The sequence below is a fragment of the Meriones unguiculatus genome, chromosome 2 (genome assembly GCF_030254825.1).
Source record: "Meriones unguiculatus strain TT.TT164.6M chromosome 2, Bangor_MerUng_6.1, whole genome shotgun sequence".
Lineage (NCBI taxonomy): Eukaryota > Metazoa > Chordata > Mammalia > Rodentia > Muridae > Meriones > Meriones unguiculatus.
The window spans coordinates 56161277-56189164 of NC_083350.1; the positions used below are offsets into that span (position 1 = coordinate 56161277).

General features: G+C 39.6%; 1 protein-coding gene across 4 annotated transcripts in view; it reads left to right on the forward strand.

The window, feature by feature from the left end:
* The window catches only part of Rit2 (Ras like without CAAX 2), a 337828-nt gene that overhangs the window by 20628 nt on the left and 289312 nt on the right, over nucleotides 1-27888 (forward strand). The window lies entirely within an intron of this gene.

Below are 27888 nucleotides of genomic sequence, written 5' to 3' on the forward strand. Positions count from 1 at the left end.
AGCAAGGAGGTGAATTTGAAAGTCATCTATATACAGACATTTCACATGCTTGAACTAGGTCTGACAAATCTTTGTTCTTTATAATTCACTTCTCAGAAACTTGATGCCATGGATACATGTAATTACTCATTTTTCTGCTGGACTATTTTGCTCTTCTACTAGAACTCTGCTGAGTTATATCAGCGTTTTTTTTAAATATAATTTTTATTTTTTATAATTTATTCACTTTGTATCCCAGCTATAGCCCCAACCTCGTTCCCTCCCAATCTCGTCCTCCATCCTTCATCTCCTCCCATGCCCTTCCCCAAGTTCACTGATAGTGGAGGACCTCCTCCCCTTCCATCTGATCCTAGTCTATCAGGTCTCATCAGGACTATCTTTCATAGTCTTCCTCTGTGGCCTGGTTAGGCTGCACCTCCTCAGGGGGAGGTGATCAAAGAGCCAGCCACTGAGTTCATGGCAGAGACAGCCCCTGCTCCCCTTACTAGGGAACCCACTTGGATCTTGAGCTGCCATGTGTTACATCTGAGCAGAGGTTCTAGGTTATACACATGAATGGTCCTTGGCTGAAGTATCATTCTCAGAAAAGATCCCTGTGCCCAGATTTTTTGGTTCTGTTGCTCTCTTTGTGGAGCTCCTGTCCTCTCCAGGTCTTACTATCTCCCCCTCCTTTCCTAAGATTCCCTGCACACATCATTTCCCCCTTCTCTTTCTTCTCTCAGAATTCTTCACATACCCTTCCTTGCTCTATTTCAAAATTCATGCCCTCTTTTTTCATTAATTATTGCTATATTCATGCATTCATTCCTAAATACATAAATACATCTTTCTTAGTCTGTGTAGTGTTACTGTATATTTTCAGTGCTGACCTATTGGTATCAGATAACCAATTGGAGTGCTCTTCCCTGGAGAAGACTACTTCCTTACAGTTCTTTGTGCAGGCTTAAAGCCAAGTGGGCTTTCTTCGGCTCAATTTAGCACATCCATTGTCCTTGTTAAGCTCGGGATTATGTGGTCATGTTGGTGAGACATTTTGCTTGTCTGTACAAGGAGACACAATCTCATAGCACATTCCTTGCACCCCTGGCACTTACACTCTTTCTGTCCTATCTTTCACATGATCCCTAAGTCTGAGGTACAGGTGTAGCTTTGAATATATATCTTTTGGGGCTGGACTCCACAAGTCTCCATTTTGATTGGTTGTGATTTTCAGTAATGACCTATATCTGTTACAAAGAAAAATTTCTTTGGCGAAGGGTGAGGACTATACTTATCAGCGGGTATAAAGACAAAATTTTAAAATGTAGTTAGAATTTATGCTGGTTTAGAGAAGTAGCAATTATAGGTTCTTCTTTAAGATCACTTCTTTAAGATTATTTCACTCAGCCTAGGTAGTTGGTGAGGTTTACCAGGCATGATTTTCCTATTGTTGAACAGATCTTAAATCCAATTAGAGAGTCATTGGTTATCACCAAGATATGTATGCCACTAGTGCACATCATCATGCTATGCTGGTCATTTTGTGGACATTATAGCTGTATAGAAATATTCGTTGCTTCTCTTCTTTGGAAGCTTTCAGGTTACCTTATGGTACCATGAAAGTTAATTTTCAGAGAGGAGACTTTCAGATTTTTTCCAGCTCAGGGGCCTCAGAGCCTGCGTCTTAAGTGTTTGGTGTCTTGAGCAACAGGGACTTATTTTCACCAAGGCCAAGAGCAGCAACTTATAATTTTGGGGGACTCTCTTGGACAATCCTGACCAACAACTGAAAAGAAAGTTTCTCATGCTTAAGGTTATGGTTTTTGTTAGGCGTTTTCAGGTTTTTGGAGGGGTTGTTTTCAGCTCAGATGAAAAAATTTTATTAAAACTATGTATGTATTTTTATACATAGATATATGTGTGCTACAGATTTTTAAAGATAGGTCATTAATAGTATGATTTTGTATGACTATTTTTAGGCATCCTTACTGTTATATTGCTCTCCTCTCTTCTGTACGTATCTCTTCATCCCTAATTAGTCAGCTCATTTTCCCATTTCTCCAGTCAGATTACTTGTACCCTTCTATTCCCTTCTCTAACTTAACCATGAGTCTTTTTTACTTTCTGCAGTTTTTGCCAGAATTTTCACATACATTTGATGATTTGAAGTTAGGAGCTTCTGATGAGAGAGAACATGTGACTTTTGTCTGTCTGGGTCTGAGTTACCTCACTCAATGATCTTTTCTAGTTTCACCTGCAAAGTTTATGATTTCATTATTCTTTACATCTAAACACTATACATAGTGTAAATGTACCACATTTTTATTACCCATTTTCTGTCCTAAGAGCAAACATTGTTGTTGACTTTTATATGTTGGTCTGTATAAAGTTTTTCACTGATTTTTTATTTTAAAATATTGCAATAAGCTGTTCTTCTGCTTAGGCATCATTCTTTCCAATTCCTGGTTTCTATTTCCAAACTTTCTTTGTATGTGCAACTAAAACTTCTGTGGCTCACCTCCACTAAGTTTTAATACAATAGTGAAATAAGACCATGTGGTGATAGCGAATTTTACAGTTTACAAGAGCCGGGGGCAGTGATATGAGTAGCAACAAAATCTCAGCATAGTTGGCATGATCCTGGTCTGAACCTAAACATCTGCCTCGTGTGCTTTCTCTTATACAGCATGATGCTCATGAGTACAGAAAACAAGTTTTCTTGTTTTTAATAATAAAATATATTTGAGAAATTTGTATTAGTATTAATTTTCATCATTTCCATTCTCCACCCTCTGGCTCCTCTCACGTTCCTCTACTCCTTTCTCAAATTCATGGACTCTTATATTTTAATATTATTGTTACACATACACATACATACACACAAATATAATCTGTTAAGTTTATTTGTGTTGCTCGTGCATGTGTGTGTGTGTGTGTTTAGTTCTGACTTGGACAACTTATCAAGGCATTTCTCTTGGAAAAGTTAGAATTTTCTTTCTTAGTAGTCGTTAATGCCCCCCCCCTTTTTTTTGTAAGGATAAGACCTCGTGAGATTTCTCCTTATCTGCTGGTATCATTGTTCATGTCTTGTTTAGAGGACCATGTTGTTGAGATTCCAGAGATGTAGTTTTCTTGTCATATACAGAAGACATTCTTTCGTGTTTGCTGTCTTGTCCTCTGGCTCTTACAATCTTCCTGATCCCTCTTCTGTGATGTTTCTTGAGCTGTGTGTGTGTGTATGGGGGGGGGGAATGGTTGTGTTATAGATTTAGCAGTTGGGACTGGGAACCTCACAGTCAGTTCTCTCTGCATTTGACCAACTGTGAATTTCTGGAATGGTCTCTGCTGAAAAAACAAAAACAAAAGGTCTTCTTTGATAAGGGCTAAGCTACATTTACCTTTGGGCATCAGAGTAAGTATTTAGAACACTTATAATACTGGCTGGAAATAATACTGGCTGGGGAAAGTGGCAGTAGTAGCTTCTCCTTTAGGGTCTATGGACTAACTAGTCATGGTTAGTGGGTTATGTTTATAGTATCAGGGATTAGTCACCTTTCTTGGAATTAGATGACCTTGGTTTCCACTGGGATATGTGTCACTGTTTTTCCTTACTGGATATCTTGCGATACTGGTCACTGTTGTGGTTCATAGATGTTAAGGCTAGGCTATCAGAATTCGCTCAGGTAATTTTTGAGACTATTTGTAGGTCTTACAAACTGAAGTAACTCCTCTGTATTTAGCAAGTATGCATTTGGCATTGCTTTATGGTGGAATAAGAAATTTGAAGCCAGGTAAGTAGATTTCAGGGAATAAGATTTTTATAAAATATTCCCTGAGCATTCTCTTTTAATTTCCATCCTTCTTTTTTGAAATGGTTGGGGAGTAGATATGACACCAAGATGAAGAAATTAATCTTAAATTTGGGTCCAAGTAAGTAAACTGGACAGTAGGTATTATAACTTCAAGAACCTCAATGTGAGCACTCTAGAGCAAGCTCTCCCTAGAACATCTCTGAAAAGCACACCTTTGGGGAATGGGTAACAAGAGAAGGCATTTTTAAGGTAAAGAGACTTTTTCTGTTTCTTTAACAATTTTACTCAGGTAATAGAAATCCTAGTAGCTTCAAGAGTAAAAACATTTTGAATGTTGTGTTTGTATTTGATCCTGTTGATATTAGTGTTCCCTTATGTGATCATGGGCACCATTAAAAATTGCCTATTCAGTGATGCATGTGTAAATGAATTGTAAAGTTATTTCTTGGAAATATTTATCTTGGATAAATGTACCTAAAAATGTCTAAGTGGAACAAAGTTCCAGATATCTGTTGAATATTGCTAAGGAATAAAAGATGAAATGAAACAGATGGAATCTTCTCCTAATTACTATAGGCTGAGATGGCATAGAGAACATTCAGAATCCAAATAACGAATAATCCAAAGGTCATCTTTGTTTTTGAAGCACAAAATCCAATTTCTGCTGCATAACATTTTTTTTTCCTGCTGGATAACTGAATAGCTGATGCTGCTTTAATTTCCAGAGAACAATCATGTTTAAGGAGAAGGGCTCCCGCACACATCACACTCAGGAAGTCAGGCTCTGAAGCCCCATCATAGGAAATGTCCCAATGAAGACAACTGTGACCTTCTGCTGATGACAATATCTGCCAGGAGCAAGCAGTTTCTGATGGAGGTGTGGAAAAACTGCAGCATTCTGCAATGGCCTCGATATATTCATGTTTTACAGCACTCAAAGCAAACCCATGATATGAACACCTGCACAGATAACCAGGTTACTGATGAGTGATTTAGTGAGACCCAGTGGTCCTGCAGGCTGGAGGGGATTCACCATGCTTATAACTGAGTATTTTCCTCATTGGTGCAGCAGGCACATGAGAATAGAGACACTTGGGGAAAATGACTACACCTTGTGTCACAGTACAGAAGTATTAAGGAGAGCTAAATTCTGTTTATATATTTTTAAATCCACGAGGACAGATTTGGAAACTAAAAAATTGCAAAACAAAACAAAACAAAACAAAACAAAAAACAAAAAACAAAACCTCCTCATAAATGAATCACATAGATTAACAATTAATTAATTATGTTTTCAGTGACCCCTCTCAACCTGCACGTTCCTCAAATGTCCTAAGATACAGCCCTTGCCTTCTGTTTTCCTACAGTTAGCATTTGCACATACACTCACACAGACAGCCTCTATCAGAGAAAAATGCTACAGGAAGGCATGGCAGAGCTTCAGTCAGTTCAGGAAGCTCAGAACTCAGCTGACACAGTGTAGCTGTTTGGTAATGACCATTGCCAAGTGGAAGGGAGACTGGGAAGGGATGGAGCGATGCCAAGTGTGCTTGAGAAATTACGCTGATTACACTGTGCTCATCAAAGTTCAGCTCAAGTTCAGGAAAATATTTGTGGACAATTTCATGAATAATTCAGTTTGAGTTTTGCTATTAGCTTTTAGAGAAAACCATGAAGCAATTGATGTTATGATAATTTGTAGCAAATTGTGTATTTTGCTCTCTAAACTCTACCAGTCTTTTATTATTATTTTTTTTTAATGAGAAGGCTATTGTATTGTAGCCTTTTGTCACTATATCGTATCACTATAGCTGGCTCTTCTGTTTAGAACGGTGATCATCTTGTCTTAGTATTTTTTTTTTTTTAAATAAAAATATCAAGTCCACTGATAGGGGAGGTTGTCCCCTTCCATCTGAGCCTAGCTTATCAGGTATCTTCAGGACTGGCTGCAACGTGCTCCTCTGTGGCGTAGCAAGGCTGTTCTTCCCTGGGTGAAGGTATGTCAAGGAGCCCACCATTGAGTTCATGTCAGAAATAGTCCTAGTTCCCCTTACTAGGGAACCCACTTAGATATTGAGCTACCATGGGCTACATCCGAGCAGGGGTTCTAGGTTATATCCATACATGGTCCTTGGTTGGAGAAACAGTCTCATAGAAGACCCCTGTGCCCTGATATATTTGGTCCTTGTGGAGCTCCTGAAAGGGGCAGGGAGGAGATGAAGGAGGGAGGGTAGGATTGGGAGGGAATGAGGGAGAGGGTTATGGCTGGAATACAAAGCAAATAACCTGTGATTAATATAAAAAAATAAAAATTATAATAAAAAAGATCCAACTATACCACTCCTTGGCATATACCCACAAGATGCTCCACCATTCAATAAAGATATTTGCTCAATTATGAAAAAAAACCAAATTTGTTCTTTTAGGATTTCAAACACCCATAAAATACATTTGGATTACCTCAGCCTAAACTCTCTCCAAATCTTCCCAGAACCCTGGCACCAGGTACCCTTTCCAAATTCAGATCCTTTTCTCATAATTTGCCGACTCCACTCAGTGCTGTTTGTATGTGCACTGGTAAAGCACCACCCACCGGAGCACGGGCTACTCGCTTACCTGTGCCCCGACCCGCGGGACCTAGTTATTCGTGGGGGCGAAGGGGGTCACAACCTGTAAAAGATGAGCGGGAGAAAGGAAGGACTCAAGCAAATGTGCACTTGTCAAGAGTCAAATTTTATTGAACCGAAGTAGGCTTTTAAGGCCAACTTTAGATAGGGGCGGGGTGAGGGAGGAGCTCAGTGCAGAATCCTTTTTACTCAGGGAGGGGCAAGTTGGAAAGTCCTATTTTAGAGTCGCTCAACTCAGGAAGGGGCAGGGTGGAAGTTACAGAATCTTCTTGGCCCGGGGCCTGGAACACTTTGCAGTTATTATAGGAAGTCAAGGCACAGTTAGCACATCTCTGTAATTGTCAAGCAACCAGGTGCAGCAGGGTGGGGGGAGTGAGAAAAGGTCGGAAGTTTCTCGGGGCTTGTCTCCAAAATACCTGAACTCATTCCAAAGCCTTAACCATCAAAGCTCCCCAGGAGCTCACACTACCTATGCTGGCATTGTGGTTAGTCTGATCTAGTGCAGGTCTTGTGTCCACAGCCGTAGCCATGGTGGGTTTGTGAATGCAAATGCCTTGTCATGTCCAGAAGACATGTTTCTCAGCAGTCTTCCCCAACCTCTTTCCCAATCTGTAGGCAGTCGTTTTGTTCTGACCACAGTGTCCTTTGATTTACAGAAGCTTTTCAGTTTCATGAGGTCCCATTTGTTGATTGTTGATCTTTGAACCTGTGCTGTTGGTGTTCTGTTCAGGAAGTTGTCTCCTGTGCCAATGAGTTCTAGGCTGTTCCCCACTATTTCTTCTAACAGGTTTAGTGTGTCTGGTTTTATATTGAGGTCTTTGATCCACTTGAATTTTAGTTTTGTGTAGAGTGATAAATATGGATCTATTTTCATTTTTGTACATGCAGATATCCATTAAGCCAGCACCATTTGTTGAAGATGCTATCTTTTTTCCATTCTATAGTTTTGGCATCTTTGTCAAAAATCAGGTGTCCATAAGTGTGGGTTTATTTCTGGGTCTTCTATTTGATTCCATTAATCCACCAGCCATTTTTTTAGGCCACTACCATGCAGTTTTTATTACTGTTGCTTTATAGTACAGTTTGAGATCAGGATGGGGATACCTCAAGAAGATCTTTCATTGTAGAAGGTTGTTTTAGTGATTCTGGGTTTCTTGTTATTCCGTATGAAGTTGAGATTTTTCTTTCAAGATCTGTAAAGAATTGTGTTGGTAATTTGATGGGAATTGCATTGAATCTGTAGATTGCTTTTGGTAAGATGGCCATTTTTACTATGTTAATCCTGCCAAACCATGAGCATGGGAGATCTTTCCATCTTCTAACATGTTCTATTTCTTTCTTCAGAGACTGGACATTTTTTGTTTGTTTTCATACAAGTCTTTGTCTTGCTTGGTTAGAGTTACACCAAGGTACTTTATGTCCTTTGTGGCTATTGAGAAGAGTGTTGTTTCCCTAATTTCTTTCTCAGTCCATTTGTCTTTTGTATATAGGAGGGCTACTGGTTTTTTTTGAGTTAATTTTGTATCTAGGCACTTTGCTGAAGGTGTTTATTACTGTAGGAGTTCCCTGATAGAATTTTTGGGTTTTCCTTCACCATGTGGTTTTCTCTCAGTTGGAAATCCCAGTCTCTGGTGTTGTGGGGCCCACAGTTCAGTCTGGGATAGTGATCATAGCACGCAGGCATGTGGGTCTGGCTGGGCAGCCAAGTGCCTGTGGGGAAACTTTTCCGAGGTCTAGCTGTGTGATCAGAGAATGGACCCGATTTCTCCCCACACTCTGAGGTTTCCTCTTACCTGGGAAACACAATCACTGGTGTTTTAGGGCCCAGAGTTCAGTCTATTGGTTGCTGTATAGTCACTGCTGTTCTGCTCATTAGACACAGTGTCCTCTTAGTAATGCCATCTTGGATTTTTTGAGTTTTTGACACACAGTATTTTGAGTTACCTGTTAGGAATCAAAGGTGAAGAAAATCTGGATCTTTTTGAACTTTGTTTAATCTTACTCTTGCAAGAAATTATCTTTGGATGCTGGAGAAATGGCCCAGCTGTTAATAAAATGTTTTGCTCTTCCAGAGGATCTAAGTTCAGTGGCTTCCTGTACCCACATCAGGCAACCACCTATGACAATTAGTTCTAGGCTATCCAAGCTCCTCTTCTAGCCTCTGAACACAGAATAGGTTTTATTGGGTGAGTGGTTACTTATAGGAGCAGAAATATCTCAAAGACAGCTGTTTCAACCAAGTCTACCCCATCATGTTTGATAGCTCATAAAAACTGGGAACTTGTAGCATACTGCATAGCCTGCACACAGCTCAACAGACTGAAGGTTTCCTTTCCAGGTGCCTCAGTTGGACCTAAGTCCCTTCTAGTCTGCTCACTGGTGTTTGCTTCTTTTCAGGCGGCTTGTCTTGTTTGAGAGTCTTCTTTGTAATCTGGCTTATCTGTGACTGGCTCTCAGCAGTCCTTACGGTTTACTTCCCGGAGAGTGGGGCCTAGTGAATCTTGTCAGTTTCAGGGACTTCCTGAAGCTATTTTGAGTTGTTTACTTTCTGTATTAAGGAGCTTTCTCCACAACATAGCATGCTTCAATCTCTTAGAAAACAGATGCTCAATATATCTCTAGAATAGAACTACAATAGGGAGAGAGATTTTTATCAGCTGTTCAAAGTTCAGGTTCACTGCTGATGTTGGGATTGTCACCTGCTGCCTTGTAGTAAAGAATTTGGATAACTTAAAACATTTCACAACAGGTCTCACAAAGTGAAGAAAGAATAGAAGAGAGAAAATGATTTTTTTTTTTTAAAGATGAAGGAACTCATAAATTAACTTATAGTATCTGGTATTTTTCTGTAATGAGTCTACCATTTTGAACCCAAAAATTACAGGCTGAAGTTAGATGCAGAATGAAATGTTTATTCAGATGCCTATGAGACCAAAGCCTTCTGTGTGTGTCTTAAGACTAGTACATTGTGGAACTTCAGCCTAGCTTTACCAGTTCCCAATCTGATTGTGATATTTCCAGTTTTTCTTTCCCTCTTGTATGATTCTTGCCATGCCCACAACCCTTTTCTAATTAGAATACCAACTATCTGGAGGCATTTTACTTGATCACTTCTGTTGTACAAGCATTATAGATAATTGGTGCACGAACCTTTCCTGAATTGCAAAGTTGCAAATCTCAGGGGGTTAACACACTCTGGAGACTATTGTTTCTGCCACCATCCTCTACATTTGGGTCTAAGCCTTATTTTAATTTTTTATAAGGAAAAATGATGGATTCTGACAATCCGGGAACATATGAAGGTATAAATACCACAGTGGGGGGCAGAGAAAATTAAATAGAATTCAGCTATGCTAAAAAAGAAAATCCATCCAGGAAACCAGCAATAGTTCAAGCCAGGCCTGTTCTTAACTGTTCTCAGCCCTGGTTTGCTCCTGACGAACTGGGTCCTATGTTAACATTACAAAAAAAATGGTAAATGAAACGGAAGATATTTGAAAATATCTTTTTACTCACTAAAAGCAGAAAGGAAATGAACTTTAGATCCATACAAAATTTAATCACTTTCAAAAAGCCTATTTATTTATTTTTCTTTCTTTTCTTCTAGTGCAGCACATTTTGGTTCATTTGTTGAGACTGACAGAGTTCTTACACATGGGGAGCCAAGATGGAACATTAAAAAAAAAAAGTGGCAAATCAGAAGCAACTTTGAATGAACTATAACTAATTCTATGTGATTAAATATCCTAAAAATAATATCCATGTCTATTTAAGCTGAAAGACAAGTAACATATTAAGCAAAATCTACAGGAACTTTGTTTTAAATTGTGTCTCTTAAGGCAAAAGTCAATTAAATTTTTTATTAAAAGCCTGACTTTCAAAAAGCATGACAAGCATGCATTGGTGTGTTCAAGACCATCTGTATATAATCTTAGCTTCTGAGCTAATTAAACATTAAAATTCACAAAGGAATTGCTTTTTGTCAAGGGACTTATTTATGGATACAAAGAATGAACTGACAACATATTTTTCTCTGCTATAACCACAGTTCACAGTCCATCAGTTTTGGATGACTGTGAATGGGTATTTCAGACATAAAGTAGGCAAGACTTCTGTTTTAACAATTGAAGATATTTGGAAAATACAAATATTTTTTCTTAGTAAGTACATATAAACCAAGATATATTTTAAATTTAACAACAATGGCAACCAAACTAAGAATGATAAATAAATCAAGACATGCCAGTGCTATAAAAAAAAAGTCAAAACAAGAAACAAAATACATAGCAAGTTAGATACAGGCAGTTCATGTCTGAGCAAATGAGATATGAAGAATGTTTGGGGGAATCTGAATAGAGTCTGAATTTTAAATAATGTAAAGATTTTATTGAGGTGAAAAGATAGGTACTATTAGCTAAAAAATAGTTATAGCTCAGTATGCATGTCTTAAAATTGTATTTGCTTAAAAACACGTACATGTATACATTAAATGAGATATTAAAAACGTTTAATAATGACAATGGGATGCATAAATATATATGCATATTAAAATTTAAAGGTGGCCTGTGAGATTTTTTACTCAAATATCAAAAGAACTTAGTTTATATCTATTTTGTAGTTACTGCTACTTCTAAATAGTATAATATTAGAGAAGAAAAATTATTTTTAGCAATAATTTCTCTTAAGATACACACAGCAGCTAGGCCTGCATGCCATCTGAAGTTTGGTGAGATTGCCATAATTTTCTTTCTCTGACACAGAGTTTGTGTCAGCTACACAAGATTTATTAGACGACATGTCCCTCCCTCTATGGCAGAGACGTATAGCTTTCTCTCTCTCTCTCCTTCATGGCTGTCAAATACTCACTGTGTTTCCACACTCATTTTATTTTCCACCTCTTCTGTGAGGCATCTTGGCAGATCACAAATTATTTCTGATTTTTCAAGGGTACGTTAATGGTTCTCAGACACCACTGGGGCACTCTTCCCTTTAATGGTTAGTTAGCATACGATGGTCTCTATTCTAATAGTTGTGTGGTGAGTTCTAAAGCCTGTCAATACAACAAAACAAAATAAATCAAAGGGGCTTTCTCTTGGACTATGAAGCTTGACAGGACACAAAAGAAAATAGCATGTTGTTGCGTGAGGACCTGGGGACAGTGTTCCACAAACCTGGGTGGAAGGTAAGAAAGGCTTCTTTGCTGCCAGATTGGATCAGGGCTGTACTATTAGTTTACTTTTTTTTTTTTATACAGATCATCAATATCTAATTATGAAGTGCGACTTTATAGCTCAGCCCCAAACTCACGATCTTTCTAGTTCAGTCTCTGGAGTGCTGGGTTACAGTTGTATACCATTAGACCTATCTTAGAAACTACATTCCTCTTCGTATTAGTCTTAATCTCTATTTCAAGTTCAGTTCAGATGCCAAGAGGGTTTATTAAAGTCAAGACATACTTTAAAAAGTTTTTTTAAATTAATTTTTTTTAAAATTAAGTTTTTATTTTTATTTTATTTTATTTATTTATTTTTTCAATGCAGTTTATTCAGGAACCTTGAACAATCCTCGGACCCTGGGGAAAGCCAGCCCACAGCTTAAATAGCCTCTGGGTAGCCAACCCAGGCGTGCCACGTGTGCAATGCAGATAGGTCCACATACATGGAAGCAAGCCAGATCCTCAGCCTTAGCCAAATGTGGAATTGTTCGTGACAGAGAGCACTCACCATCGGGAAGGTGGAAGGCGGAAACCAGCTCCATCTTTAAGGCATAGCATTCCGCAGCTCTCTACAGTTCCCCCTTTTTGTTTTAGATGCATCAGGCAAGAGTAGAGGTCTGATCTCTGGTATTAGAAATAAATTGGGACTTTGTACTGATGTTCATTTAGGTGTCATCCACCCAAAGAGCATCAGACCCGTGCGATACCTTTTTCTCAGAGGCGGGACCTGGGGCATCAACCCGCATGCAATCAGACATGCTCTTCTCTGGGTCGAAAGCTGCTGACCCTGAGTGCAGTGCTTAGCCTCGCATCCTGAGCGTATCATTTTAGCTTTTTATGGTATCCAACCATGCTTGGGGAGAATGTCCTGCTTCAATGGCTGTAAAGGCCTGAATGATCATGGCTGCATCACACTGTTGTGAGACTCTAATCTTGCATATATACCACAGGCAAAACAAGGAGACCAACACCAGAAGGCCTGCTAACGCTCCCATGCCCGCCCATTCCTTCAGATGATTCATGGCTGCAGCAATCCATGTTGATAATCCTGTGGCTAGTCCTGCGTCCACTCTGGTAGAATTTACCATGACAATGGCCACTCTCAGCTGCTCCATCGTAGTATCGAATTCTCCAGTCCAATTACCTAAAATATAGCTCGACAATTGTTTAGACAGATTTGCAGCACAGGAAAAATTCTCATGTTGTATGCTAGTGACACAAAGTCCAGCATACTTTCATTGACAGCCAGGTTGAGCGATTTGCCATAGGGTATCAATTTGCTCCTGCAAGAGGTCAATCCTCTGATTGACCACCATCAAGCTTCCTTTTAGTTGAGCATTAATTCCTTTATGTACAACTAAGGCATGAGCTACATTGGCTAAATGATTATTCAGGGTCTGAGCAGTCTGCCCAGTATGACTCATGGCTAATGCCCTGGTGGTAGCTCCAACAGCCGCCAATGAGATGGTAGTAACAATGGTGGCTGTAGTTCCAAGATCCCTTTTCTGTCTGAAGAGAGTCATAGCGTGAGGGGCATCAATGGGCACAGGCACCCAGTGAGGCATGCGAGTAACCAGGGCATACCTAAATTTACTAGCATTCCAGCATTGGGCAAAAAAGCAAGTATCATTACCACCATTACTTGGCTCTATCTGGCTAATAATGAATAAAAATGGGGGATATAGACAAACAGGTGTGGGCTTATAGGAAATATTATGAGAAGCCTTAACCCCTCGTTGGAACATCCTGCGTCAGTTCTAGAACTAGCAGTGGTGGTGTCCGAGGTCTGAGTAGGTTCAGGAGACCATTGCCCCCAGGGGCGAGACGTGCTCCATGCCAATTGACTAACTCCATGTTTTCCTCCAATTTTGAAAGTCATTTAAGGTTCTTAAATTATTTTCCCCCCCCTTTTTTTTAAATTTTTCATCAATTACACTTTATTCATTCTGCATCCCCCCATAAGCCCCTCCCTCCTGCCCTCCCAATCCCACCCTCCCTCCTCCCTCTTCTTGCATGCCACTCTCCAAGTCCACTAATAGGGGAGGTTCTCCTCTCCTTTCTGATGTTAGTCTGTCAGTTCACATCAAAAGTGGCTGTATTGTCCTCTACTAAGTTTTTATTTTTTTATATATTAATTACAGTTTATTCATTTTGTATCCCAGCTGCAGCCTCCTTCTTCATTCCCTCCCCATCCTACTCTCCCTCCCTCATCTCCTCTCATGCCTGTCTCCAAGACCACTGATAGGGAAGGTCCTCCTCCCCTTCCATCTGACCCTAGCTTATCAGGTCTCATCAGGAATGGTTGCATTGTCCTCCTCTGTGACCTGGTAAGGCTGCTCCCCCTTAGGGGGAGGTGATCAAAGAGTCAGCCACTGAGTTCATGTCAGGGACAGTCCCTGTTCCACTTACTAGGGAACCCACTTGGATACTGAGCTGCCATGGGTTACATTTGAGCATGGGTTCCAGGTTATATCCATGAATGGTCCTTGGTTTGAGTATCAGTCTTAGAAAAGACCCCAAAAAGTTTTAATTTAGGCTATGGTGAAAAGACTGGATTATTTTTCATTGAGGAGGTTCTACAGGGTCAGGGATAAATTTAGTCCGTGATGATCCACAGGTTCAATCTGAGTGTGAAGGCAACATCTCATAGATAAATGACACAGTTATCCCAAATCCTGCTCCAGACTCATCTAGAAGAACAAACAGATCAGGAACTTTGAATTTCCTTCACACTTCTATGCTGCTGCATTTTGACACATCCAAAGCAGTGAACGCTAGGCCATGGCAGTTTCGTTCCAAATAGTTATATGGTGGGTTCTAAAACCTGTCAGCAAAGCCAAACGCAACAAAGCAAATAAGCATGCTCAGTTGACCTAGGGGGCTTAGTTTGATACCAAATAACAAAATAATGAGCTGTCAACTGAGTGGGACATAATGGACATTCGATTATCCAACGAAGAAATCCTTTTTTCAGATAGCTTCAAGGAGGCCCACTGAGTAGTCCCACGCTCTGCTTTTAAGCAGTTAAGTCACACTTTTAGTTTAGACTAAAGTCACCTTTAAAATTCATATACTCGTGGTATCTGCTAAAGGGTTTAGAAAGAGAGGGAATGGGCATTCCAGAGAACAGCTTGAGAGGGAAAGGTCCTAAACTCCCGTCTTCCCCTTCTTCTCAGGCCTATGGGTCCTCAGTAAGCGTACAATATAAAAATAAGGATGTGTGCTAACTTTCTTCTTTTCCTTTCCCTAGTAGTATTATTTTCCATCACAAAATGAGTTACTTAGCCACCTTGCAAGATATGGAAAGCTGTGAAAACCCCTAGGAAATGAGATTCAAACAAGCAGATAGGGCACATCGTGGAGGCTGCGTGAAACGAGCAGTCTGTAGCTTTCCAGCAGCTGGCTCAGCAATCCATCCTAGCTATGGCTCCAGAGTTGGTGCGTGTCTCATTAACTGACTCGCCCACTGCTGAAGCATTATGACTTTAATTTGCTGAAGACTTGAGGAATTGCTTTCTATTTATGTACAAGAATGATGGTTCCCTTTCAGCTCTATATCCCCATAAAAACCTTAAAAGGACTCAGCTCTAGTGACTGAATGGATTGCTAATTCCATCTGTTCTTAGAAATAAACTCTTTTGGAAGAAAATGCAGAAAACTGATTAAAATTCTGAAAATTTCTTGAAGTTAAAATCCTATAAAATATAAGATATGTGAAAGAACAGTTTGAAAATTGACCATTATATTTACAAATAGTTCAGTTAAGAGAAAAATTTAAGATTGTAACTAAAAATTATATATATATATAGCTGTAATTACAATATATAGTATAAATAAATAAATATATATATATATATATATATATATATATATATATATATATATATATGATGTCTTCCCTCTACCCATTGGGTTTTAACGCATATCTTTAGGTGTGTACTGGCCTCCTCTAGAATAATTTTATAAATACAGAATATAAAATAGGGGGAGTCATGAAGAAAACTGATTATCCTGAAATAATGTAATATAAAACCTCAAGCAAACATTACATATGAGCTGTCAGAAGGAAATATGGTTCCTGCATTTTTAGATTTTTGTTTTATCTGCAGCATCCTGAGGTAGCTGTACTTCTCACAGGAGGTATAGGTGCAATTGCCATGTCTACTGGTGAAAACCAACAGGTGAGTGTTAACAGAACCTAGGTCAGAGTTTCAGAGCTGGGGGACAGAAACAGAAGTCAGGATTAAACCCACAGTGGTCGGTGAAACCTAAGGCCAACACAAGAACTTGAAAAGGGGGGATCCTCAGGACTTTGGCAGTATTTACAGAGCAACCAAGCCACTAAAGCCAGCCTCCAGGTTAGGGACTCTTCTTAGGTAACTGGGAAGCACAAACTATCCCAAAACTAACATTTCTTTCTGTTTCTGAGCTACTTTGCTCTCACGTCAAGTTCTATACAAGTTTAGGAGTAAAAAGAGCTGAAAATAGGGAGCTTGCTTGAATTTACGAAAAGCATATGCCTGTTTGCCACAACACCCCAGATCTACAACATACACTTAACTGTTTGGTTTAGTGTGGTTCTCATAGCATTATCCTTCTGTAAAAAAGGGTGCTCTGATAATTTTCAACGAAACACATCCATTGCATTGGAGAAGTTGCTACACCACGGCTGGTGCGTTTAATGAACAGTGTGATAAAAAGTCAAAATATGTTTTCATATAAACAGCAAGAGCAGAAAAGCTACTTTTTTTTTCTCCCTGATGCATTCACTCTTAAAACTTCCTCAGTGTGACCTGAGTACAGAGTGAGTTTTCAGGCTCTTGTCACTTCTGTTTCTCTAATAGCATTTTGCCTTTGATATTTGGCACAGTCCTCAACATTCGACTATTCAACGTTTATGGAGTGGAGTCAAAATTAATATTTTTAAATTACTTTTTTCATCAATCTGAGTGAAGAAAACACAAGACCAAAGCAGGCTATGTCTTCTATAGTACTGTTGAGAAAAATAACTTACTGTAGATGTGTTTTACCCCTTGCTCACTCACTCAGTCTTTATATCTGTAGAAAACCGTGTTTTCTTTTAAAATTGACAGAACTTGTATTTTGGAATAAACACATATTGTAATGAAGTATGTTATATAACAACATACAATATATAGCACATATCATACGCGCTATGATGAGAATAGGACAGGACTGTGATGGGAAGATTTCTATTTTATGTTATTCAAAGAGGTGCTCTGTGAGGAGACCAGAAGAAAGTAAGAGGAAGGACCTGAGTATTTGCAGAAGGGCTACTCCTGAAAGGGGTTTTATTAAAGCACTGTGTAACAGACACAGCAATGATGAGGTGAGAGAGGACATGAGACTGTGTCATGCTATTTATTTATTTATTTATTTATTTATTTATTCAAACAGCGGTTTTCTGTGTAGCCTTGACTAACCTGGAATTCACTCTGTAGATCAGGCTAGCCTCAAACTCACAGAGATACACCAGCCTCTGTCTCCCAAGTGCTGGGATTAAAGGTGTGTGCCATCATCGTCTGGCTATTATTTAAATTTTATATGAAGTGTCAAAAATTTTGCATAACGAGGTGGTGTGACTGCTTAGACAGCCTGCAGACAGAAAAGACCATGGTAAGGTGGATTGGTTCACTGTGGAGACAAGCAAGTTTCTCTGGAATTAAAGTTATAGTGCTAATTCATTAGATTTCCAAATTGGCAGAAATAACTCTAAGAATTATTTGAGTTCTGTGACCATCATATACCGATATAACCTGTTCTCAATATAAATCAAAGCCTATAATGTTCCTCTTAGAATTCTTGCGCTTCTTCTGAACTCCCAAAAGATAACTTACAGTCATATCAAAAATCCCAGATGTCCCAGCTGTAACAAGCTTGCGTACAATAATAAACTGCTAGTGTTTTACAAAGGCCTCAACATCTAGAACAAAGATGTCTCTGTGCTGGCTTCTCATGGCTAGCCTCACAGTAAGCCACTGCTTTCACCTCTAGTGTCATGGCTACCACATCACTTTGTCTCTCTTGGGCGTGAATCTCTCTGTTCTGTGTCTCACTGTAGACCTTACTTTTAAATAAACCAATAAAGAAGAAACACAACATTTCTGATGTTTGTCTTGAGTTCTATAATTGTTTACAAGTTCTCCATTAGCCACTGTGGTAGTTTGAATGAGATTGGCCGTCATTGCCTCATATGTTTGAATGATTGCTTCCCCGTTGATGTAATTGTTTGGGAAGGACTAGGAGGTGTGGCCTTATTGGACGAGGTGTGCCATTGAGAGTGGGCTTTGAGGGTTCCAAGGCCCATACCATTCCAGTTCTAGTTCTCTTTCTTTAATGAAAGCTCTCAGCTGCTGCTCTAGCACCTTGCCTGCCTGCCTGCTGTCATGCTGCCTGAGATGATTGTCATGGACTCTACTCTCCTCTAGTCTAGGAGTGCCAATTAAATCCTTGCTTTTATGTTTCCTTGGTTATTGTTTTAGTTTGGTTTACTGTTGCTATGATGAAATACCATGAACAAAAACAAGTTGGTGAAGTAAGCTTTTATTTGGCTTATATTTCCACATTCATAGTCTCTTACTGAAGGAAGTAAGGACAGGAACTCAAACAGGACAAGAACCTGGAGACAGAGCTGATGCATAGGCCATGGAGGGGTGCTGCTTACTATCCTTCTTATAAAACCTAGGACCACCAGCCCAGTAGTGACCCTTAACCACAATGGGACATGCCCTCCCACATCAATCACTAATTAAAAAAATGTACAGGCTTGCCAACAGCTCAGTCTTATGGAGAAATTTTGTTAACTGGGGTTTCCTCTTCTCAGATGATGCTGACATGTGTCTAAAAAATTAGATGGCACAGTCATGGAAATAGAAATGGAACTAAGACAGAATTTGGGAGCAGGAGGTATTGTTGTGACAGGACTGATTATGCTGAATTTGAGACACGTTGGAAGACTTTGGGACTTTGGACTAGGCAAGTGGTTGAATGCTAAATGGTTCTCAATGGCCCTTATAGTAGGAGTTTGGGAGACAGTAGCACTAAAATCAATTGGATTAGAGACCATTCCTGTGATATTTTGGCAAAGAATATGACTGCTTTGTTAATGTTGTTCTAAGAATCTACCTGAGGCCACTTTGAAGAGGTTTGGACTAATTTCACTGGCAGAGGAAACCTCAAGACATCCTAGTATTAACCGTGTCTCATGGTATTTAATGATCGATCATACTTACACAGATCAATAATAAAAAGGAATACATTGGAAAAATGCAATATATACAAGTTAAGAGAAAGGGAGCACCAGGAAATGTAATGTTAGAGCTAAATCTTGTACTTTAAGAGATAAAAATTTTTATTAAGAGCCTGATGTTAATTGGAATAAGGAAATAGTGCCCTCAGAGCAAGGCCTTACCTGGTTAAGCTTCCAACTTAAAATGTGCCCAAGGAATCTTCTACTCCTAAAGCAAAGGAGAGTTATTCAGCAACAACAAGTACAACAAACCAAAGTTTATACAAATGCATTTAAATAGGAACCCAGGTTCCATCCCAAGCAGGAAGCAGAACTTGGCAACATTGGCTGTGCAGTTCTGGCTTTAGAGTCTTGAACAATACAGGAGTAAATGCGTTGTGGAATCTTCCTCCAAGGTTATGGAAACTTGCACATACATTGTGCATGCCAGGAGTCCCAGAGGCCAATATATGAATCTGTAAAGGTGAAGCTTGGGTTGTGTTGGAAATTCCAAGAGCTGGAGGTGCCAGAGCCATGAGATGTCTACCAGGGAAAGTTGCATAAAGGAAGTGAGACCACTTCTCTTCTCTCACGAAGAGAGAAGGGTATTGCTGTCAACAAAGTCAAAGAGCAGAGCAATCTATGCCCTTTGATATAGGACATAGAACTAGAGAATTTGGAGTTTGCCTTGCTGGGTTTCAGTCTTTCTTTGGTTCAGTATTTCCTCAGTATACCATTTGTCTCTTTGGGGGGAATCATAATGTATATTCTGTGTCATTCTGTTTTAGAAGCATCAGATTTGTTTGAAAGCTTGATTCCCACTTGGCAGGACTATTTGGAAAGATCTTGTCCACTGGTCTAGCACCACATCTGCTTGTATGCTGCCATCCTCCCTGCCATGATGGTCACAGACTCTACTTGTCTCTAGAACTGTGACCCCTAATTAAATGCTTTCTTTATAAGCTGTCTGGGTCTTGGTGTTTTGTTACAGCAATAGAAAAGTAACCAAGACAATTACTCCCTGAAAGATATAATATGGCTCCCTGAAGCCTCACTCTGTGATATTGCTCTCATCAGCTGTAGGACCACAAACAGTTAACCTCTTATATTGATGCTCCATTTACCCTTCTGTACTTATTCACTATTTCTTCTTCAGTACTTTTTATTTTCCATGTGCTTTCATTCTCAATTGACATATATTTAATAAGCTGGAGGCAGTTTGTAATTAATTTCCATTTAGTAACTTTCTGGTCTTATTGGTGACCATTTTACCTCTTGAACTTAATTTTTCATTATTCCATGATTTATCATTATTTTCAGTGTCTATTCAAGATACTCATCATCACTTTGAGAAATAATCTTAAATTTCTCTATCTTTCCAATGTCCCTATTTCTTTCCTCAGAGTTATCTTTTCAAAATGTTTAGTCAACTATGTAATTTCTGACTCCTGGTGCTCAAGAGCTCATCAGGATTAAAGATAAACTTGGCTGCTTAACAGCTTGATTAATTTTTTACAGCCTCAGTGATCCAGTTGTGGTTTACTTGCTAATCTTTGTTCCAAACAATCCCTGTTTAAACATTCCTTTAGTAACATCAAAAGAAATTTGTTTTTACTATCTTTTTATTTTCTTTAAAAGATCTATGTCTGTCCTACACACATCCTAACATATGCTTGGTCGTTGTTTGTATTCCTTCAGACGGCCTAGGGACTCAGTCTTCTCCTGCCTTTAGCTATACAAAACGGCATAACTTTGCTGTGCCCATATTCTGGCCATTTTGTCTTTATGTTTTGTTACTCTAGTATGTCAACAGGGTTTTCTTTAATTATGAATTCTTTATAGAAGCGTGTACTTTCCTTTGCTTCTCTGGCATATGAGAGTTACTTAGAATATGGTCATAGCACTTTGCTAGCCGATAGAAGAGCTTAAGGAGTAAGCTGTTTCAGAGGTATCCCAAGGGCTCATTTATTTATTTATTTATTTATTTACACTAATGCTGTTGGCCAGTTCACTCAGTTGGCTAAAGTGTGCTGCTTGTAATGATAATTATTTCACACTAGAGTACAAAGTGACAGGTTTCTTCATACCATTTTGCATATACTTAATTTTATTTGGTCCTTTAAGCCATTCCTTTACTTTCCGGTTTTTTTTTTTCCTCATTTGTAAATTGTACTCTTCCACTCCCAAAATTTCCCTTTATGATGGAATCTCTGGGATAGTTCTTCAATTAAATAATAGCTCTATATTTGCTTTAAACTCTAATGGCCTTGGGTTACCTATGAGACAGCGTTTCTTAACAGAATTTGTAAATTTTGCATATGTGGAGGCCAGAATTTGATGCTAGATGTTTTTCTCGGTAGTTCTTTAGCTTCTTTTTCCAGGCAGAGTCTCCCATTGGACCTGGAGCTTATGAGGTCACTAGATGGTTGCTAGCAAGCTTTTGAGATCTGCCTATCTCTCGTCCTTAGCAGTACACACAGCTGAATCCACTTTCATGTGGATACTGGGGATCTGAACTCATTTTCAAGCTATTTTCCCAGCAACTCAATTTATTATTTCTTTGGAGAGTCACAAAACATCACGTTTGAGAAGCACGGATGGAAGTTAAAGCCCTCTGTCACACAGTTAAAGTGCTACATTAATCTGACATAATTTCACATGATTTGTTAAACAGACCTTTAACATTATTTTATTTTACTTCAGCTATAGTTTTGAGTTTAGCCTTTATTTATATATCTAAGATTTTTTTCCCATCTGACATCTCTGCCTTATTAAATTCTTTTTTTTTTCCCTTCATGTTTTCATTCAGAAAGCTTGTTCTCATTCTGAATGAGATTTAAGCATCCTCCCTAGGGTCCTCTTTAATGTTTAGTTTCTTTAGGTCTGTAGATTTTAGTATGCCTATCCTATATTCTATGGCAACAGAGGAAGAGGATCCAGGTAGTCCTGATGACACTTGGTAAGCTATGGGCAAATGGCAAAGGTGAACTCCTCCTTTCAGTGGACTAGGGGAAAGGGATTAGGGGAAGAGGGAGGGAGGCTGAGACCGGAAGGAGTTGAGGGAGGGGGCTTCAATTGGGCTACGCAATGAACAAATTGTGAAAAAAAAATAAAATTAAAGGAAAAAAAAAGAAAGTGTGTTCTCTGGGGCTGAACTTCCATAGGACCTCGTTGGGTTGGAATTTTCCTTCTAGGATCTTCTGTAGGGCTGTGTTGGTGCATAGATATTGTTTAATTTTTTTTTCATGGAATATCTTGTTTTCTTCATCAATGGTGATTGGAAGTTTTGCTGGGGATAGTAGACTTGGTTGGCATCTGTGGTATCTTAGTGTCTGCATAACATCTGCCCAGGTCTTTCTGGCTTTCATAGTCTCTTTTGAGAAGTCAGCTGTGATTCTGATAGGTCTACCTCTATCTGTTACTTGGTCTTTTTCCTTTGCTGATTTTAATATATTCTCTTCTGTAGATTTAGTGTTTTGGTTATTCTGTGGCAGGAGGAATTTCAGGTTCAATTACCAACACACACATGGCAAGCTAATAAGCATCTGAAACTTCAGTCCTCGGGGATTCAACACCCTATTATGAGTTCCGCAGGCACTGCAAGCTTGTGTTGACAGACATACCTGTAGGAAAACATCTATATACATAAAAAAAAATCCTTCCAATTTCCCCATGTTCTTTGTAGATGTTTTCACAATTGCAGTGACTGGAAGTAACCTACTTCTGCCTTCTTTTTTCCTCTATATTATTTATCGGTTAATCCCTAAAAGCATGCCAATGTGTCTAATGTACAATTTTGTATGCTATAAACTTAAAGGGTTTGGGTGGGTGAGTTTAAGGGAAATGAAGTAGATACCTTTTTTTATTGTCTGCTAAGGTACCTGTGGTTGGATTAGTTCAAGTAGAACACTTTCTTAAAATGTGTGAGTACTTGGTTTTTATTGTTAGTAACAAAAATAAATAAGTGATTAAACAAAATACCTGTATATGTATAAATGGCTAAAGAAAACATTGTAAACATTCCATGTATGATTTACTCAGCAGAGAACATATACATAAAACATTAAAAGAGAAAAAAAAAGGCCAGTTAAAATGAAATCAGTCCCTATCTCATTATTTCCATGCTTGAGAAAGACCAAGGAGAAGCAGGACAATGTTTATTATAAAAGATTTCAGAAAAACACAACCCCACATAAAAAATACCTATTTAAATTATAAAGACTGTTGAAAACAAAATTTTGCTGAACTTGTAGTATGGTACCTAGCCAACTACCTTGCTTAATGAAAATGAGAATTTATACCTGATATGAATTTTGAAATTGTCTGTAGAAGATCCATTGTTTTTTTCAGAACTTAGTTATAAAAGTCAGCTCTGTATGAAAATGTAACATGACCACAAGTGAAAATTGCTACAGAAATTCATAGTACATCTGTGTTTTCTGGCTGTCTTGCCGACTTCTGAACCATATACTGTGTTCTTTCTGATGCCCCGTCTCTTTATTTAATCCCTATGTTATTCCCATGGAAATTTACTGTTCAGTAATGGGATGTAAAGAGGTATTTGTCACTTCTAAAATGCACATTATTTAGAGCTAGTGAGTCATGGGATTAAGCTAGTCACCAGAAACAAATGCACTTACCTCTCTCCTGACAAAAATTTGCACCATTCTACCTGAGAAGCAATGCTTAAAATATTTTATTAGGTTCTCATGTATCCAGTTATAGCCTCATGGTGAATTGATACTTCTGGAGATGGGGGGCAGAGGGGGAAAGGGGTGTGCCACAATTGTCTTTGTCTACATGCTTACATCCCACAAATCTGATTATATTATGCTTATTTCTGTTCTGAATTTGTGATTCCTTGATGAGGGCATCACCTACTTATCAGACTTTATTGATTGATATGGAGGCTATGATCTGCTTCCACTGTTGTCATCACAAAGGTTTGAGTCCTTACTATCTCTCTCAAAGCCTCTGGATATCTATGAAATGAGAGATTGGTATCAGATCATTCTTTTCATTATGAGGATTATAATTCTGTAATAAGCAGCTGGCATCCAATTATTTCTAGTAATACCAACTCCCAGCTCTGTGGGTACCTAGCAAACATATATTGATTTCTTCATATTCATGAGCTATGCATGACTTTTTGACTTAACATGCCTGTTTTGTCTGTTTAATAACAGAATGAAAGATTTTAGGTAGGCCTTAATTTTGAACAAAGGTGCTTTAGCTGTCAACTCAAATTGAGTACCTTGATGCTGATAGATTTTAGTGACCAATGATTGCTAGTTCCTTTTATTGTGGAGGTGGTAGTGATACTGTGTTTGTGTGTTTGTTTTGTTTTGTTTTGGTTTTGCTGTTGTGAAGTTATCTATATTATCTATATACTCTTTTCTTGGGTGTGGTTTACCTCATTGGGTTGGAGTTTTCCTTCTAGGATCTTCTGTAGGGCTGTGTTGGTGCATAGATATTGTTTAATTTTTTTTTCATGGAATATCTTATTTTCTCCATCAATGGTGATTGAAAATTTTGCTGGAGATAGTAGACTTGGTTGGCATCTGTGGTATCTTAGTGTCTGCATAACATCTGCCCAGGTCTTTCTGGCTTTCATAGTCTCTTTTGAGAAGTCAGCTGTGATTCTGATAGGTCTACCTCTATATGTTACTTGGTCTTTTTCCTTTGCCAATTTTAATATATTCTCTTCTGTAGGTTTAGTGTTTTGATTATTCTGTGGCAGGAGGAATTTCTCTTCTGGCCTAGTCTATTTGGTGTTCTGTAAGCCTTTTGTATGTTTAAGGGCATCTGTTTCTTTGGGTTGGGGAAATTTTCTTCCATGATTTTTCTTGAAAATATTTTCTGGACCTTGAAGCTTGGAATCTTCTTTTTCATCTATTCCTATTATTTTTAGGTTTTGTCTTCTCAACATGTCCTTGATTTCTTGGATGTTTTGTTTCAGGAATTTTTCCATTTTAATATTTTCTTTGAGGGATGTATTGACTTCCTCAAATGTATCTTTAATGCCTGAGATTCTCTCCTCCATCTCTTGTATTCTGTTGGTGATGCTTAACCTCTGTGGTTCCTGATCTCTTCTCTAAGTTTTCCATTTCCAGGGTTTTCTCAGTTTGTGTTTTCTCTTTGATTATAATTCCATTTTCAGGACTTAAACAGTTTTATTTATTTCCTTCACCGGCTTTATTGTGGTTTCATGTCTGTCCATGATGGGCTCTATTTGTTGGTTGTGTTTTCTTGTGTTTCTTTGAGATTTGTTTGTTTTCTCTTTAAAGGCCTTTAATAACTGCCTAATAATAGATTTAAGGTCATTTTTCCTGTGTTTCAGTTACATTAGAATATATATATATATATATATATATATATATATATATATATGGAATATCTTGAATATGATGTTGTGGTGGAGCCATCACGTCCTGACTTTTGTTGATTGAATTTTTACACTGGCCTTTAGTCATCTGGTTGTCTACAGCCTTGGCTGTTTGTTCTTGGAATCTGCACTGAAGACTGACTCTGCCCATCTCTGGAGTCTGGAGTCTGGAGTTTGGAGTAGTCTTTAGAATGATTAGAGAGGTTCAGGGCAACACAAATGGGAGCTGGCATTTGGATGCAGCCACGTGTGTGTGTTTTGGAAGGCCGAGTGTAGGTCCGGGTGCCTTGAAGGGCTGGTGCACTGTTGTGGATGCCTGGGAGGGCAGGATGCCGGCATCTCAGATGGCAGGTGTTGAGGAGAGAGATGTCTGCCTCAGGTAGCAGCTGCAGTGAACCCGGTGCCTCCCAAGGAAGCTGGGCTCTGGCTTACAGGCCTAACAGACACTGTTCTGAGAGTCAGATTCATCTGAGTTCTACTGTATTAGATCTGGAATTCCATATGATTTTGTTGTCCACCTGTGGACCGGTAGAACCGTGGTTTGGAGGTTGGGATGCTGTCCCAGGAATCCAGATGCTGTGCTCTGTCGGGGTGAGGATGCAATGTCTGACTACTGGAGCAGAGAGTCCCTGCAACTGGGTCCTGCACTTCTTGAGTATGTGAAAAGGACAGGGGGCTCATGTTCATGACTCCTGGACCTGGGAGATGGCCAAAGGGGGCCTGGATCTAATCATCTCCAACTCTCGGGGTGTCCCCTCCAGGTCAGGAGGCACCAAAGTTGATGTTTTGGATCCAGCACCTGTTTACTCACCAATTTCACAGTCTCTGATCTTCTGCCCCTTAGATATTGTACACACTGGTCACCACCATCTTGGAACCGAGGGAAAAAACGTCTTGTTGTGGAAGCTGTAATGTTGTCTCACAGTATACCCTTTTTTCTATACTTCTTTGCTTGTAAAAGTTCATTGCAACTACTCATTGGTCTGGTACAAGGCCTCTGGCTCCTGCTACACTATCAGTACTGAATCCTCACCAGGACATCCTCTTGGATGTTGGCCTGTGTCATGTAGATCCTGTAGTTTTATATCTCTAGGACTAGCCCTTTCATGCAACCCATCAGTTCATCGATGGGGTTAAATGTTGGGGTGGACCAATACAAAGCTCTGGGTCTGTGCCTGTGAGGTCTCTGAACTGGCCAGCCTGCCAGCTCTCTCACTCTTACACCCTTAGGACCAGCTCACAAGTAACCACCGCCTTCTCTATCCTGCTGCCCAGGTAAGGTTCAGGGCCTTCTCTCTCAAGTGCTGAAGCAGGGATATCTCTCATGCTCTGATGACATTGGGGCCAGCTATTCCACCTGACATAGGTGGCAAGGGGTGAGGGTGGGCCAGCTCTCCTATGTTCATACCCTGCCACCAGGGTCAGCTCAACTGTGCTGCGCAGGAGAGGTACAGGGCCTACTCATCTGAGTGCTGCAGCTGGTGAGGGGCAGGGTCAACTCTCCTACTCTAGTGATACCAGGTCCAAGTGTCCTGCCTGCCACAGGTGGTGAGAGGTGAGAGGTATATTGTCCTCATCCTTGCCAGCACATGGAAGGCAGTGGTGAGGTTAGCTCTCCCGCAATCATATACTCAGGGCTTGCTCACCTGAAACTCCTACAATGTGCAGAGCCACTCTCCTGAGCACTGCAGCTGGCCTGTGGCAGGGTCAGCTCTTCAGCTCTCATGCCCCTAGGGCCAGCTTTCCCATGATGCCCCATTGAGGGGATGGGGCAGTCCTCAGACACCAACATGTCCCAGGTGTCAGCCCAGACCAGGGAAGTCTGTCTGGCCTTTTGTGGTAACAAACCCCTGCTGCTTCAGGGCTACATACCCAGATGTGGCCCCTGGTGGGCCACAGGCCAGGAGCCCACCATAGTCCCAGGTGGTATCACCAACTACTCACATCAGGCTGCTCCCCACTCAGGGGAGGTGATCAAAGAGCCAGCCACTGAGTTCATCTCAGAGACAGTCCCTGTTCCCTTTACTAGGAAACCCACTTGGACACTGAGCTGCCATGGGCTACATCTGAGCAGGGGTTCGAGGTTATCTCCATGCATGGTCCTTGGTTGGAATATCAGTCTCAGAAAAGACCCCTGTGCCCAGATTTTTTTTTCTCTCCTTGTGGAGCTCCTGTCCCCTCCAGGTCTTTCTATCTCCCCCTTCTTTCATAAGCTTCCCTGCACTCTGTCCAAAGTTTGGCTATGAATCTCAGCATCCACTTTAATACCCTGTGAGGTAGAATCTTTCAGAGGCCCTCTGTGGTAGGCTCCTGTTTTGTTCCTTATTTTCACCCTCTTCCAATGTCTATCCCATTTGCCTTTCTGAATGAAGATTGAGCATCCTACCCAGGGTCCTCCTTTTTGCTTAGCTTCTTTAGGTATACAGATTTTGTTATGATTATCCTATATTATATGTCTAATATACACTTATAAGTGAGTATATACCATGTGTGTCTTTCTGCTTCACTCAGGATGATCTTTTTTAGTTCTCACCATTTGCCTGCAAATTTCATGATATCCTTGTTTTTAATAGCTTAATAGTATTCCATTGTGTAAATATACCACAATTTCTGTATCCAGT